This window comes from Trachypithecus francoisi, unplaced genomic scaffold, assembly GCF_009764315.1.
Source record: "Trachypithecus francoisi isolate TF-2019V2 unplaced genomic scaffold, Tfra_2.0 Lachesis_group12, whole genome shotgun sequence".
Taxonomy (NCBI): Eukaryota; Metazoa; Chordata; class Mammalia; order Primates; family Cercopithecidae; genus Trachypithecus; species Trachypithecus francoisi.
The window spans coordinates 72,834,666-72,851,307 of NW_022681457.1; the positions used below are offsets into that span (position 1 = coordinate 72,834,666).

The 16,642-nt window shown below is 42.0% G+C and overlaps 1 long non-coding RNA gene across 1 annotated transcript; it reads right to left on the minus strand.

The window, feature by feature from the left end:
• Nucleotides 1-1,054: 1,054 nt before the first annotated feature.
• Nucleotides 1,055-13,122, minus strand: LOC117093882. The gene is made up of 3 exons (XR_004441289.1): nt 12,999-13,122; nt 2,665-2,667; nt 1,055-1,074 (listed from the first exon to the last, which is right to left on the minus strand). It is a non-coding gene; the product is annotated as an uncharacterized LOC117093882 (long non-coding RNA).
• Between the last annotated feature and the right edge of the window lie 3,520 nt (nt 13,123-16,642).

A 16,642-nucleotide genomic window follows, 5' to 3' on the forward strand; every position in this document is an offset into this window, starting at 1 on the left:
GGGATTGGAAGTGCTTAAAGCCTCTTTGTTTTCTGCCCTATGTTTGTTTACAGGTCTTGAGCTGGACCTTCATATAGATGATGATGGGAGGGGGCAGAAGGAATTACCCAGGTCCAGCCTGACAGCACTCTGGATGCCCCGTTTCTTCTCTCCTCTCCTCTCCTCTCCTCTCCTTTCCTTTCCTTTTTTATGATCTCGCTCTGTCACCCAGGCTGGAGTGCAGTGACATAATCATGGCTCACTGTGACCTCCACCTCCTGGGCTCAGATCCTCCTGCCAGGTGCGTGCCACCACACTTACCTAATTTTTGAAGTTTTTTGGGGTAGGGACAGGATCTCACTATATTGCCCAGGCTGGTCTTGAACTCCCGGGCTCAAGCAGTCCTCCCACATTGGCCTCCAAAGTGCTGGGATTGAAGATGTGAACCACCACGCCCAGCCTGGACCCCCAGTTTTATGCCAGCCTACGCATCTACCCTAATGAAGGAATATTTCATTTTAGGACTGGGAAGACTTTGAATACATCCTGGATCCAGAAGCCAAGAAGCCAGATGACTGGAATGAGGCTATGGATGGGGATTTGGAAAGGCCTCTGATACCAAACCCAAAGTATAAGGTGAGGGGGGGTCTCTCTTTCCAATGGGTGTGAGAGATGAGACAAAAGAAATGTAAATGCTGATTGATGAAACAGAAATTCTGAGATCCTGTCATCTTCCTTTCTCTTAAACCCCCCAATAAGACTGTAGCCTCATCTGAGCCCTGTTCTCAGGGCTGTGCCTACGTAGGATGGGGTGGACTGGTAAAGGCCAACATTGACAGGTAAAGGGCCAGGCAGCCCTGGGCCTGGAGTTTGTCCAGAGTGGTGGAAAGTAGCCTGTCACAGGAACATAGTCAAAATAGGACATGGGTTTGGGGTCAGGAACTGGAAGTCTTAGAAATAGGCCAGAAGGAAAAAGGGTAGGACATGAATGAGCCAAAAGTGCAAGGGGTAGGGACACTTTATTTTATTTATTTAGTCATTTATTTTGAGACAGAGTGTTGCACTGTCATCCAGTCTGGAGTGCAGTGGCATGATCTCGGCTCACTGCAACCTCCACCTCCTGGGCTCAAGAGATTCTTGTACCTCAGCCTTTCGAGCAGCCAGGACTACAGGCACGCGCCACCACGCCCGGCTAATTTTTTGTATTTGCAGTAGAGACGGGGTTTCACTCTATTGGCCGGGCTGGTTATAGCATATCCACCATCTCTATACAGGAAGCATGGTGGCATCAGCTTCTGGGGAGGCCTCAGGTATCCACAGTGATGGTGGAAGGTGATGGCAGGGTGTCTCACACGGTGGGAGCAGGAGCGAGAGAGAAAGGGGGGAGGTGCTACACAATTTAAAAGTAAGCAGATCTCATGATCACTCACTCACTATTCAGTACAAAGGAGGGATCGTGCTAAACCATTTATGAGAACTCTGCCCCTGTGATCCAATCACCTCCCACCAGACCTCACCTCCAACACTGGGGATTACAATTCAACATGAGATTTGGGTGGGGACATGATCCAAACCACATCAATTGGCCTTTCTGATTGCATGAGATCAGAAGAATGACAAAATACTAATGCCGGGTTCACTGTTTGGTTCTTTGCTTAGGGAAAATGGAAACCTCGGATCACTGACAATCCCAGTTACCCGGGGGAGTGAATTCATCCCAAAATAGACAACCCTAAATATAAGCCTGATGCCACCATTCATCACTATTATAACATTAGTGTTCTCAGCCTGGACTTTTGGCAGGTAAAGCCCTCTGGGCTCAGAGCCACTGAGCCACAGTCTCTCAGTTTTCACAAAGTAGAAAGAGCCCCAGGCTGGAAATCATAAGACTTGAATAAGTCTTGGTCTTTCTAAGCCTCAGACTGCTGATCTTTTAAGTGGGGGCCATCACATTCTTCCTAATAATTATAACAGTTACTAAAATTTACTGAGTCCCTCTCATGTATCAAATGCTATATTAAAGACTTTGTATGTGCCATTTAATTTTCACTAGGAAGTCTCCTGCTTCTTTTTTTTATTTTGGAAAATTTTAATATATTCTCTATTGTTAAGTGCACCAGATGCTGGACTTCTGAAGCAACAATTATACTTCAGCATAATAGCATTTTCTACATTTTTTCTGTTCATGTTGCTTATTCCTCTGATTTACCTAGAATCAATGAATCTGAAAAACAAAAAGATTCTTTAAGCACCTGGTAAATTTTGGGTCCCACATTAGAAAATGAGCAAGCATCAGTAATATTGATGGGGGTGAAAACAGGACACTGTGAAAGTCTCCTACTTCTAAATGTGAAAGGGAGACTCAGAAAAGTTAAATAATTTGCCTGAAGACATATATCTGTTAAGATAAGTAGAAAAGCTATAATTTAAGTACAGCTCTTTTTTTGTTTGTTTGAGACAGAGTCTCACTTACTCTGTCATCCATGCTGGAGTGCAGTGGCGCAATTTCAGCTCACTGCAACCTTTGCCTCCTGGCTTCAAGTGATTCTCCTGCCTTAGCCTCCTGAGTAGCTGGGACTACAGGCATGCACAACTACACCTGCCTAATTTTTCTATTTTTAGTAGAGACAGGGTTTCACCATGTTGGCTAGGCTGGTCTCCAATTCCTGACCTCAAGTGATCCACCGCCTTGGCCTGGGATGACAAGCGTGAGCCACCATGCCCAGCTGAGTGCAGGTCTTTCTGATGTCAGATTCAAAGTTACTTTACACTGCTTCTGCTGGTCCTACATGATCCTTGGGGGTGCTTCTAGGGATAAAGGGAAATCAGAGATGTGGTAAAACTCTGAAACATTAAAATCCCCAGACAGATGTTAGGGGTGATTGCCCCAGCCATGATGATAAGTCCTGACCCAGCTTCCCTCTCTCTGCCAGTCATCTTTCCTCTAATTAGAAGGTAAAGAGGAGGGGACAAATACTCCAGCCTTTGAAAAGTTGTTGTCCTCTCCATCTGTTTCTTCTCTGAGACTTATTACTAAAGATGGAGAGGACTCCTCCCCAAATCAGGAGAAAAGAGAGTGCCTTAAGGCCCCAGAGTAAAGGCCTTGGCCATGATTCCTCCCAGGAGTCTGTTAGAAACTATAGTCTACAAAGTCCTGGATGAAGAATTCCCCTGGAGAGGAAGGGAACTCACTTTTGTTAAACACTGGCCTGGGGTCAGTGCTTTACCTACATTACCTCTCCAAATTCTCACAACTCTATCAGGTAAGTACTGTTATCCCTTATTATTTCCGCATTTTATGTTTGAGAGAATTGAGACTCAGAAATGCCAAGTGACATGTCCAAGAGCACACAGCTAACGCATGGTAGAGACATGATTCAAACATAGGTCTGTCAGTCTCTAAAGCCTTTGCTGTAATGATTGCACACTGTACAACAGAGCCTCTGGAAGCCATAGCCACCTGTCCTTGGGTATATCCTGCAAAGTCCCATGGCCACGGAAATCTGTGTCTCTGATCAGTGATTTCTACAGTTCAGAGCCACCGAAGGTTTCTGGGACTGACGCCCCCTATTTGGAGCTTTCTTGGTTTGTTTATTTATTTTCTACTTTATTTATTTATACTTTCTTGCTTCTCTGGCTCAAGAAGACCAACATAGGAGTAGAATGAGGTCATGTAAGTAAATAACCAGGAGCATGTGTAGCGAAGTGGGGAAGGGTTCAGAAGAAAAGGAAGGAAGGGAGGAAGGGACACATTGTATCTTTCTTTTCTTTTCTTCCTCTCTAATTTGAAGACTGTGGATACACTTTGTATTGTTATTATTTTTTTTTACAGTTGTCTCTTTTTAATACATAAGGAGAACTTTCTACATCTTGTAAACATATGTGATCATATTAATATGCCTAATCTGATTATTTCATTAAAATGCTTATCCTCCCCACTGAAAACATTAAGGTACACACTTTAAACTGTATCTTTATTCATATACAAAATTAAAAGTATTTGACACTAATTGCTCTGGGTTCTATCAACCTCTGCAAGCAGGCAAATCTTAGTATTTGAAGAATTTAAACCATGCCAGAGGAGTGCTTCTCAAACTTTAACATGCATATGAATAAAGTGGGAGGTCTTATTAAAATACAGATTCTGATCCAGTAGGTCTGGAATGAAGCCCAAGAGACTGCATTTCTTTTTTTTTTTGAGACGGAGTCTCGCTCTGTCACCCAGGCTGGAGTGCTGTGGCCGGATCTCGGCTCACTGCAAGCTCCGCCTCCCGGGTTCACGCCATTCTCCTGCCTCAGCCTCCCGAGCAGCTGGGACTACAGGCGCCCACCACCTCGCCCGGCTAGTTTTTTGTATTTTTTAGTAGAGACGGGGTTTCACCGTGTTAGCCAGGATGGTCTCGATCTCCTGACCTCGTGATCCACCCGACTCGGCCTCCCAAAGTGCTGGGATTACAGGCTTGAGCCACCGCGCCCGGCCGAGACTGCATTTCTAAAACTCCAGCATTATCTCTTAATTTTGTGAGGAGTGTGTGTGTGTGTGTGTGTGTGTGTGTGTATTTGAGAGAGAGAGAGAATTCTGCACAATGCAGGCATTATCCTTGGGAGCATGTTTTCTTCTAACTTCTAATCGGGTCTGGCATTCACAGGTCCTACTCCACCACCTCCCACATCCCCCGCCCCCGCACTCAGCCATCACAGAACATCCAGGTTACCACGGGATCCCTGCACTTTACTGGAAAAGTCAAGTGACTCTCAGCATGGAGATGGGTGGGAATTCCCTCACCTGCCTCCGCCCCAATTTCCAGCCTTCAGATGCTCTGGCAGCCCAGATGCCCTCCCCATCCCTCCTTGGTCCCAGCCTAGTAAGATGGTCAACTTTCCTGCCTAGTCCCTGACCTCTCCTGTTCCCTATTCTGACACTTCCAAAGACAACCCCTTTACCTTTTTTTCTTTGGTGGAAGTAACTGCGTTGTTTTTTTTTTTTCGTTGTTGGTTTTGTTTTTTAAATCAGCACAGAGGCTGGGAGGAGATGGTAGAGAACAAAGAAACGTGTTCTCTTACCATTGGAACTCTTTATGATCTTTGAAGGAATGAGTGTAGTCTAACCACAATGAGTATAACCTAGTCATAATGTCATCACCCAATGGGTTCATCTAACCCACTGCCCGGAAAAGCTGGAGCACTGAGAAGAGCAAGTTTCCACAACAGAGAGTTTAATAAATGCAAAGCTCACTAAGCGGAAGGATAGGAAATTTTTATTAGTCATATTAGCCTCTCTGAAAATTCAAAGGCTAGGATTTTTTTAAGGATAGCTTGGCAGGTGGGGGCTAGGTAATGGGGAATGCCAATTGGTTGGGTTGAGGGTGAAATCAGAGCGTCAAAGCTGTCCTCTTGAGCTGAGTCAGTTCCTGGGTGGGGGCCACAAGACCAGATGAGCCAGTTTATCAATTTGGGTAGTGCCAGCTGCACTCTGCATCAGAATGCAGAGTCGGAAAAACACCTCAAATACCAATCTTAGGTTTTACAATAGTGATGTTATCTACAGGAGAATTGGGGAGGTGGCCTCTGGCTGCATGACTCCTGAGTCATGATTTCTATTTTGTCAGTTTTACAAAGGCAGTCTGGTCTCCAAGCAAGGAGGGGGTTTGTTTCGGGAAGGGGCTGCTATCGTCTTTTTTAAAAAAATAGATTATAAACTAAATTTCTTCTATAGTTAGTTTGGCCTATGTCCAGGAATGAACAAGGGCAGCTTGGAGGTTAGAAGCAAGATAAAGTTGATTAGGTCAGATTTCTTTCACTGTCACAATTTTCCTATGTCAGATTTTTCTCACTGCCATAATTTTTGCAAAGGTGATTACAATAATACAAAGCACATTGATATCCCTTACATCGTATGGTCTGTGCCACAGCCCTGTGAGGCCAAGAGGGTAGGACTTACCGTTGCCATTTTACTGATAAGAACACTGAGGACTCAGAGAGGAGACTTGACTTGTCAGAGCCCATTGCTAACAAGTGCCCAAACCTTTGCTCTTCACATGTTATTACTCAAGTGGGATAGCACAGGTAACTTTCAATGAATTCCTTAGGGTCTTAGGCTTTAGTCGAACACAGTTCACAGTTCTTTTACAGAGAAGATATAAGTAGACCATGATCACCAGTTAGGATGCAGGACTGGCAAGCTCATAGCCCATGAGTTTAATGTAAGGGCAATGGAGGCAAAAGGGCATTAAAAACAACAGTGAGATTAGGAGCAGTTCTCATGAAAGTAGGGAAAATAGAAAAGCCAACAAATAGGCAGTTCTCTTAGCAAGACTGCTGACGACTCAGAAAAAATCCCAAAGGTAAGAAAATATCTTAAAGAATCAGAAGGAATTTTAAAAACCAATTGTTAAAAAATGGCTCATAGCAAAATAATTATCTCTATTCAAAGTGGCTATTTTATCACTTGTTTTTCTCTTGGAGGCAGGGTTGGTTGGGTAATGTAAGCCCAAATAAAAGTCTTTCTATTAAAAACAAGAAAACTTTTTTGGCTATGAAACAGTAAGGCAGGGTTTTTTGTTTTTGTTTTCAATTTTTAGTTTTTGTGGGTACATAGTAGGTATATATATTTATGGGGTACATGAGATATTTTGATACAGGCATGCAACATGTAATCATCACATCAGGATAAATAGGGTATCCATCACCTCAAGCATTTACCCTTTGTGTTACAAACAATCCCATTACACTCTTTTAGCTGTTTTTTTTTTTATTAATATACTTTAAGTTCTAGGGTACATATGCACAACATGCAGGTTTGTTACATACATATACATGTGTCATGGTGGTGTGCTGTACCCATTAACTCGTCATTCACATTAGGTATATCTCCTAATGCTATCCCTCCCCGCACCACCCCCATCCACAATAGGACCCGGTGTGTGATGATCCCCTTCCTGTGTCCCAGTGATCTCATTGTTCAATTCCCACCTATGAGTGAGAACATGCCATATTTGGTTTTCTGTTCTTGCAATAGTTTGCTGAGAACAATGGCTTCCACCTGCATCCACGTCCCTACAAAGGACACGAACTCATCCTTTTTTATGGCTGCATCGTATTCCATGGTGTATATGTGCCACATTTTCTTAATCCAGTCTGTCACTGATGGACATTTGGGTTGATTCCAAGTCTTTGCTATTGTGAATAGTGCCACAATAAACATACGTGTGCATGTGTCTTTATAGCAGCATGACTTATGATCCTTGGGGTATATCCCCAGTAATGGGATGGCTGGGTCAAACGGTATTTCTAGTTCTAGGTCCTTGAGGAATCGCCACACTGCTTTCCACAATGGTTGAACTACTTTACAGTCCCACCAACAGTGTAAAAGTGTTCCTATTTCTTCACAGCCTCTCCAGCACCTGTTGTTTCCTGATTTTTTTAATGATTGCCATTCTAACTGGTATGAGATGGTATCTCATTGTGGTTTTGATTTGCATTTCTCTGATGGCAAGTGATGATGAGCATTTTTTCCTGTGTCTGTTGGCTGTATGAACGTCTTCTTTTGAGAAGTGTCTGTTCATATCCTTTGCCCACTTTTTGATGGGGTTGTTTGTTTTTTTCTTGTAAATTTGATTGTGTTTCTTTATAGGTTCTGGATATTAGCCCTTTGTCAGATGAGTAGATTGCAAAAATTTTCTCCCATTCTGTAGGTTGCCTGTTCACTCTGATGGTAGTTTCTTTTGCTGTGCAGAAGCTCTTTAGTTTAATTAGATCCCATTTGTCAATTTTGGCTTTTGTTGCCATTGCTTTTGGTGTTTTAGACATGAAGTCCTTGCCCATGCCTATGTCCGGAATGGTATTACCTAGGTTTTCTTCTAGGGTTTTTATGGTTTTAGGTCTAACATTTAAGTCTCTAATACATCTTGAATTAATTTTCGTATAAGGAGTAAGGAAAGGATCCAGTTTCTGCTTTCTACTTATGGCTAGCCAATTTTCCCAGCAGCATTTATTAAATAGGGAATTCTTTCCCCATTTCTTGTTTTTGTCAGGTTTGTTAAAGATCAGATGGCTGTAGATGTGTGGTATTATTTCTGAGGGCTCTGTTCTGTTCCATTGGTCTATATCTGTGTTTTGGTACCAGTACCATGCTGTTTTGATTACTGTAGCCTTGTAGTATAGTTTGAAGTCAGGTAGCGTGATGCCTCCAGCTTTGTTCTTTTGGCTTAGGATTGTCTTGGCAATGCGGGGTCTTTTTTGGTTCCATATGAACTTTAAAGCAGTTTTTTCCAATTCTGTGAAGAAAGTCATTGGTAGCTTAATGGGGATGGCATTGAATCCATAAATTACCTTGGGCAGTATGGCCATTTTCACAATATTGATTCTTCCTATCCATAAGCATGGAATGTTCTTCCATTTGTTTGTGTCCTCTTTTATTTCATTGAGCAGTGGTTTGTAGTTCTCTTTGAAGAGGTCCTTCACATCCCTTGTAAGTTGGATTCCTAGGTATTTTATTCTGTTTGAAGCTATTGTGAATGGGAGTTCATTCATGATTTGGCTCTCTGTTTTTTTGCCCATTTGGTATGATATTGGCTGTGGGTTTGTCATAAATAGCTCTTATTATTTTGAGATACGTTCCATCAATACCAAATTTATTGAGAGTTTTTAGCATGAAGGGCTGTTGAATTTTGTCAAAGGCCTTTTCTGCATCTATTGAGATAATCATGTGGTTCTTGTCTTTGGTTCTGTTTATATGCTGGATTACGTTTATTGATTTGCGTATGTTGAACCAGCCTTGCATCCCAGAGATGAAGCCCACTTGATCATGGTGGATAAGCTATTTGATGTGCTGCTGGATATGGTTTGCCAGTATTTTATTGAGGATTTTTGCATCGATGTTCATCCGGGATATTGTTCTAAAATTCTCTTTTTTTGTTGTATCTCTGTCAGGCTTTGGTGTCAGGATGAGGTTGGCCTCGTAAAATGAGTTAGGGAGAATTCCTTGTTTTTCAGAAGGAATAGTTTCAGAAGGAATGGTACCAACTCCTCCTTGTACCTCTGGTAGAATTCGGCTGTGAATCCATCTGGTCTTGGACTTTTTTTGGTTGGTAGGCTATTTATTATTGCCTCAATTTCAGAGCCTGCTATTGGTCTATTCAGGGATTCAACTTCTTCCTGGTTTAGTCTTGGGAGAGTGTAAGTGTCCAGGAAATTATCCAATTCTTCTAGGTTTTCTAGTTTATTTGCATAGAGGTGTTTATAGTATTCTCTGATGGTAGTTTGTATTTCTCTGGGATCAGTGGTGATATCCCTTTATCATTTTTTATTGCGTCTATTTGATTCTTTTCTCTTTTCTTCTTTATTAGTCTTGTTAGCGGTCTATCAATTTTGTTGATCTTTTCAAAAAACCAGCTCCTGGATTCATTGATTTTTTGGAGGGTTTTTTGTGTCTCTATCTCCTTCAGTTCTGCTCTAATCTTAGTTATTTCTTGCCTTCTGCTAACTTTTGAATGTGTTTTAGTTGTTTTAAATGTATAATAAATTACTGTTGACTGTAGCCATCTTGTTGTACTATCAAATACTAGATCTTATTCATTCTACCTAGCATATATACATATATATATATATATATATATATATTTTTTTTTTTTTTTTTTTTTTGAGACAGAGTCTCACTCTGTCACCCAGGCTGGAGTGCAGTGGTGAGATCTCTGCTCACTGCAACCTCTGCCTCCCAGGTTCAAGCATTTCTCCTGTCTCAGCCTCCCAAGTAGTTGGGATTACAGGCATCCACCACCACACCCAGCTAATTATTTGTATTTTTAGCAGAGACAGGGTTTCACCATGTTGGCCAGGCTAGTCTCAAACTCCTGACCTCAGCCTCCCAAAATTCTGAAATTACCTAATTATGTTTTTGTATCCATTAACCATCTCCACTGCTCACAGCACCCTACCCCTGGTTCCACTCCCCCGCTTCTCAGTCTTTGGTAACCATCATTCTACTCTCTGTCTCCATGAGTTCAAGGCAGCAGTTTTTTCAAAGCCCAGGGGAGGGACATGGGATTACTCATGCTACAGACTTTCCAGCTGATTGTACAACTACGCCCATGACATTGACTTGATGATTTATTAACATATTGCAAAAGTAAAAAATTATAAAATGACCATCATTTTGCCCTTTTTGAAACATACTCAGATACTGAAAAGTTATGATAATAACCACTAGTGTCTATTGGGTGACTATTAACTGCTAGACACTGTGCTTTACATATATTATCTCTAATTCTCATGAAACTACTCTCAGGGAGTTATTATTTTCCCTACTTTACTTATAGGGACTAGGCTCAGCGGGATTGAACAAACTTGCCCGAGATCACACAGCTAGTATGTGGTTGAGCTGGTCTGACTCCATGACTTGTGTTCTTTGTATTCTGTTCCTTTCTCATTCAATAAACAAACACGGAAAATATTATATACCGTGGATTTCATTAATATTTTCCTTTCATTGCAAATACTAAAAATGTTATTAAAAAATAGAGAACTATAGTACACGATCTACATTGTATAGAATCTGGCTGGGCGCAATGGCTTACACCTGTAATCCCAGCACTTTGGGAGGCCGAGGTGGGCGGATCATTTGAGGTCAGGAGTTCAAAACCAGCCTGACCAACATGGTGAAACCCTGTCTCTACTAAAATACAAAAAAAAAAATTAGCCAGGCATGGTGGCACATGCCTGTAATCTCAGATACTCAGGAAGCTGAGGCAGGAGAATCACTTGAACCAAGGAAGTGGAGGTTGTAGTGAGCCAAGATCATGCCACTGCACTCCAGCCTGGGCGACAGAGCAAGACTCCCTCTCAAAAAATAAAAATAAAATAAAAAAGGATTCTAAATTCTGCTTGCACTTCTTGTTGAAACTTTTCTTTTTCCTATGGTCTTTTAGTTTTTCTGATTAAGGAGAGAACCTTTTTTGTTGCCCAGGCTGGAGTGCAATGGCGCTATCTCAGCTCACCACAACCTCCAACTCGCAGGTTCAAGTGATTCTCCTGCCTCAGCCTCCCAAGTAACTGGGATTACAGGCACGCGCCACCATGCCCAGCTAATTTTTGTATTTTTAGTAGAGACAGGGTTTCGTCATGTTGGCCAGGCTGGTCTCAAACTCCTGACCTCGTGATCCTCCAGCCTCGGCCTCCCAAAGTTCTGGGATTACAGGCGTAAGCCGCTGTGCCTGGCCACCTTTTTAAAGGCGTCTCTATGTAAGTATCATCAGAAGTAGGCACTATCAATCTGAGCTGGGGCAAGAGCCAGTGGACACCAATTTGGAGGCTAGCAGACTGGTAACATTTACTTCACAACCTTCTAAAATAGTGTTCAGAGGCATAAGGAGCACAGAATTTTGGGAAACTAAATTAATTTTGTTCTAGAGCAGATCAGCTAGGGCAGTACAGGATTTTGGACCCTCTGTGTTATTAATAACCCTTGTATTTCCTGAGTTATTAATAACAATTAATTATTGATTATAACCTCTGGGCCAGTAGCCTGGGAATATGCATTTAGCAAGGGTCTCCAGGTGCTTTTTAAGCCCTTCGACATTTAGGTACCTAGTTTTAATAATCCTGTTGTTTTCACTTCAGCAGGTAAAATCGGGCAGCATCTTTAACAATTTCCTTCTTACAAATGATGAAGAGTTTGCTCAAAAAGTTGGAAATAAGACCCAGGGAATAAGAAAAGTAAGGTATTCCCCCACTCTGCATTCCAGATGTCTGACTCCTCAGTTGTTCACTGTTCTTTGCATTTCAAAAATCAGCTGCATAGTCTTTGTCTCATTTTTGGTCACTTGGCCCTGAGAGGTAGGAGAAAGAACTCATGTTCACTGGACATCTATAATTCTGTACTTGTGACTCTGTCAGCACTTTCCAAATACCATCCCACTTAGCCCTCGAACAACCCAGCAGGACAGATATTATTACTTCCATTTTTCAGATGTAGGAGCTGAAATTCAGAGTTTAAAGTTCCCAAAGTCATCCGCAGCCTTTGACTTGTTGAAGTTTTGCCTTCCCTTTTGATTGACAAACCATAAGAGTCTCTTATATTTTCTTTATAATTTTACTTTTCATGTTTATTATATTTTTAACCACCTAGAGTCTACTCTTGTATAGGATATAGAATTGTTGAAATATGGTAATTATACTACCCAAGCCTTGATGTATCAGTTCTGAGAGGAGGATGTTCAAGTCTTCAGCTACAATTATGCATCTATTTTTCCCTGCAGTTTCTCTCTCTCTCTGCCTCTGTGTGTGTATATATATAAGTATTTATATTTATATCCATATTTGTAAGAGACAGAGTCTTGCTCTGTGTGCACAGAGTGCAGTGGTGTGATTGTGACTCACTGCTGCTTTGAACTCCTGGGCTCAAGCAATCTTCCCACCTTAGCCTCTCGAGTAGCTAGGACTACAGAAGTGCAGAAGTGTGCCACCACACCCAGCTAACTTAAAAACAATTTTTTTTTTTGGCCAGGCGCAGTGGCTCACGCCTGTAATCCCAACACTTTGGGAGGCCGAGGCTGGTGGATCACCTGAGGTCGGGAGTTTGAGACCAGCCTGAACAACAAGGAGAAATCCCCATCTCTACTAAAAATACAAAATTAGCCAGGTGTGGTGGCAGATGCCTGTAATCCCAGCTACTCAGGAGGCTAAGGCAGCAGAATCACTTGAACCCAGGAGGCGGAGTTTGCAGTGAGCCGAGATGCGCCATTGCACTCCTGCCTGGGCAACAAGAGCGAAACTCTAGCTCAAAAAAAAAAAATTTTTTTTAAGAGATGGGATCTTGCTATGTTGCCCAGGCTGGTTTCAAACTCCTGGCCTCTCATGCTCCATTTTGTGTTTCAGACTACCTGCTCTAGTGCATTGATCTAGAAGGGAGCTACTGAGCTCATTTTCTTTTTCTTTTTTTTGTTTGTTTTGTTTTGGTTTTTGTTGTCGTTGAGACAGGGTCTTGCTTCTTGGCCCAGGCTGGGGTATGGTGGTGAGAATACAGCTCACTACAGACTCAATCCCTGGGGCTCAAGTGATCCTCCTGCCTCAGCCTCCCAAGTAGCTGGGACTACAGATGCATGCCACCATGCCGGGTTAATTTTTTTTTTTAACGTTTTTGTAGAGACAGGGTCTTGCCGTGTTGTCCAGGCTGATCTTGAACTCCTGGGCTCAAGCAGTCCACCTGCCTCAGCCTACCAAAGTGTTGGGATTACAGAAAATAGACCTAAGCTTATTTTCTGATGGACGGCTACGAGAAAGAAGGAAGGTGATGAGTGCTGTTTACCGGCTTCCCCAGCCTCCTAGAACTATTTTATGGGTGGAGTGATACTTGGGGCAATGGCCTTATGACCCTGACAAGCTCTATGCAGATATCCTGGTTCTGCAGGAAGGTCCATTCAAAAGCAGGTTTGTGGCCAATACTTGATTACCCAATAGGTGGATTAAGCTTATGCTTAGAGCATCCGCAGAAACACAGGCACAAAAAAAGTTTGCTTGTTTGTTTTTTGAAGAACTTTGATACTTAATATTTCCTTAAAGAAAAATAGAAAGACCAGGTGTGGTAGCCCACGACTATAATCCCAGCACTTTGGGAAGCTGAGGTGGGTGGATCATTTGAGGTCAGGAGTTCGAGACCAGACTGGCCAACATGGTGAAACCCCATCTCTACTAAAAGTACAAAAATTAGCCAGGCACGGTGGCGGGCGCCTATAATCCCAGCTACTCAGGAGACTGAGACAGGAGAATCACTTGAACCTGGGAGGCAGAGGTTGCAGTGAGCTGAGATCGGGCCACTGCACTCCAATCTGGGTGACAGCGTGAGCCACCATCTAAAAAAAAATTGAAACAGTCATTCTGGGAAAAATTATTTGACCTTGTAATACTTTTTAGTCTGCTTTTGTCTTGTTTTATTTTGGGATTATATCTAAAATTGTTTTGTGAAGCTACTTTTTCATATTGGTTAAGAGTTTGAATTTTGAAGCTAGACTGCTTGAGTTCAAATCCAGTCTGCATTATTTAGTAGCTGTATGAACTTAGGCAAGTTATTTAACCGCTCTTCATCTATAAATGGAGAAAAATGATAGCCTCTATCATATAAGTTCCTGGTATATAGTAAGTGCTCAATACATGGTAGCTATTATTATTAAACCATACATTCACTTGACAAGTACTTGAGTACCTGTTCAAAGCACTGTTTTAAATGCTGGGGTTATAGCAGTGAAATAAAACAGAGAAGTTTCTACCTTCATGGGGCTTACTTTCAGTTTGCGGAGACCGACAAGAAAAGTGTAAGGAAGTCTGAATCTCAGATCCCTCATCTAGAAAGCAGAACAAGGAACACACCTCATACTTTGCTGTGAGGAATGTAAATAACATGTGTAGATTGCCTGTTATAGCACTGTGGTTAGCAATGCAGTAGGCATTCAATAAATGTTTGCTAAATTGGAACCAATTTTATTTATGAACAAACTACACACACACACACATTTCTATTCACCCTACACATGTTGAAACTTTGTATATAAATAAACACCATCCCAGAAATCTTAACACTGTTGGAAGGCTGGGCACGGTGTCTCACGCCTGTGATCCCAGCACTCTGGAAGGCTGAGGTGGGTGGATCTCCTGAGCTTAGGAGTTCAAGACCAGCCTAGGCAACATAACGAACCCCCATCCCAATGAAAAATACAAAAAAAATTAGCCAGTTGTAGTGGCGTGTGCCTGTGGTCCCAGCTACTCAGGAGGCTGAGGTGGGAGGACCACTTGAGCCCAGGAGGTAGAGGTTGCAATGAACCAAGATGGCACCATTGCATTCCAGCTTGGATGACAGAGTGAGACCCCATCTCAAAAATAAATAAATAAATAAATGATTGTGGGAAGATGTCAGATATCTCTAAAGTTGGTTAACTTTGTTTATACTATCTGTAAATTATTTTGAAATTCCACATTCTAAACAGGACCTAAGAGAAGCAATGGAGAGAACTGTATGAAGAAACTGGAAAAAGCAAACAGGCAGAAGAGGCCAAGGAGAAAAAGAAAATGGAGGAAGAAGAGGAAGATGGCATTTGGGGAATTGAAGAAAAGGGAAATGAATTGGATCCCACTACAGAGCCAGGAAATGACAGGCAGATGCAGGAACATGATGCTGACAAAGCGTTTCTGGGTAAAAATGAAGGAGTCCTTGTTGACCAGAAGGATGAACTGTAACTGGGATTGTAGAGGCAAATGTTAGGAGGAGAAATATTCATGAGGTTGGTACAAATTGGGGAGCAAAATAACTTACTTTTTTGAAATAAACTTTGGATTTGTATTTCCCATCCCACTCCCTTTGCTCTGTGAGACCTGGGGAAAGTCACACTGCCTCTTGGGGCTTCTGTTTCCTTATTAGTGGAAAGGGAGTGATTATTTCTCTTTTATGAGGTTGTAGGGATTAAATGAACTAATGTATGTAAAGTGCTTGATATAAATATGTAGTCAAAAAATGGTTGCTATCACTACTATCATTATTATGGAGTTTATGGAATTAGTTATCAGTAAATAAACTTCTGTATAAACTTAATCCTCACTTTCAATTTATCCTAGGACACCCAAGGATTTTATTTTGTTTAAATGTATGGGGCCAGGCACAGTGGCTCACGCCTATAATCCCAGCACTTTGGGAAGCTGAGGTGGGTGGATTTCCTGAGGTCAGGAGTTTGAGACCAGCCTGGCTAACATGGTGAAACTCCATCTCCACTAAAAATACAAAAAATTAGCTGGGGTTGGTGGCAGGCACCTGTAATTCCGCTACTTGGGAGGCTGAGGCAGGAGCATTGCTTGAACCTGGGAGGCGAGGGTTGCAGTGAGCCGAGATCGTGCCATTGCACTCCAGCCTGGGAAAAAATAAAAATAAAATAAAAAATAAACAAACGTATGTATTAGTATTTACTGAGCAGTGCTGATGGTTATACTTGTGGACAGATGTTGTTTTCCTCTTGCAGACGTATCAAGCACTTAACAACTAGATTTCCTCCTAACATAAGAAAAAGTACTTTGTGAAAATCCATTTGCTTTTCTGCTGTTTTGTACTCTATCTAACTTTTAAATAATTGTCACTTGTTTGCAAGTTTGCTAGTCTCATATTTATCTTTTTCTGTATTACCTGCTCACACATCATCACGCGCATTCTTGTAGCTCTTTATAGATTAGAAAGCACTTTGCCGTAAATTCGTGGAGCTTCTGCAATGTGCTCATCTAATCCTCATAGCAGCCATTGTAGAGGATACCATTCTTATCTTCATTTTACAGATGTGGAAACTGCTCAGAGTGGGTAAGTAACTTGCTCAAGGTTGAACAGCTAGTAAGGGACAGGACTAGTGTCTCGAGCTTGTCTGGTTTCGAAGCTTATACTTCCGTAAAGCAATAACTCAAAGCACTATAAAAGAAAACAGTTTATCGTTCCACTGTACCAGGCTGTGGAATGAGTGAGTGAATATCTATTACTATTGAATACATAAAGTAGGCAACATCCCATGTGGAAAAAAATGCCTTTTTAAGTGCTTTATGTTTTGTTTTGAGACAGAGTCTTGCTCTGTTGTCCAGGCTGAAGTGCAGTGGCACAATCTCGGCTTACTGCCACCTCCGCCTCCAGGCTTCAAGCCATCCT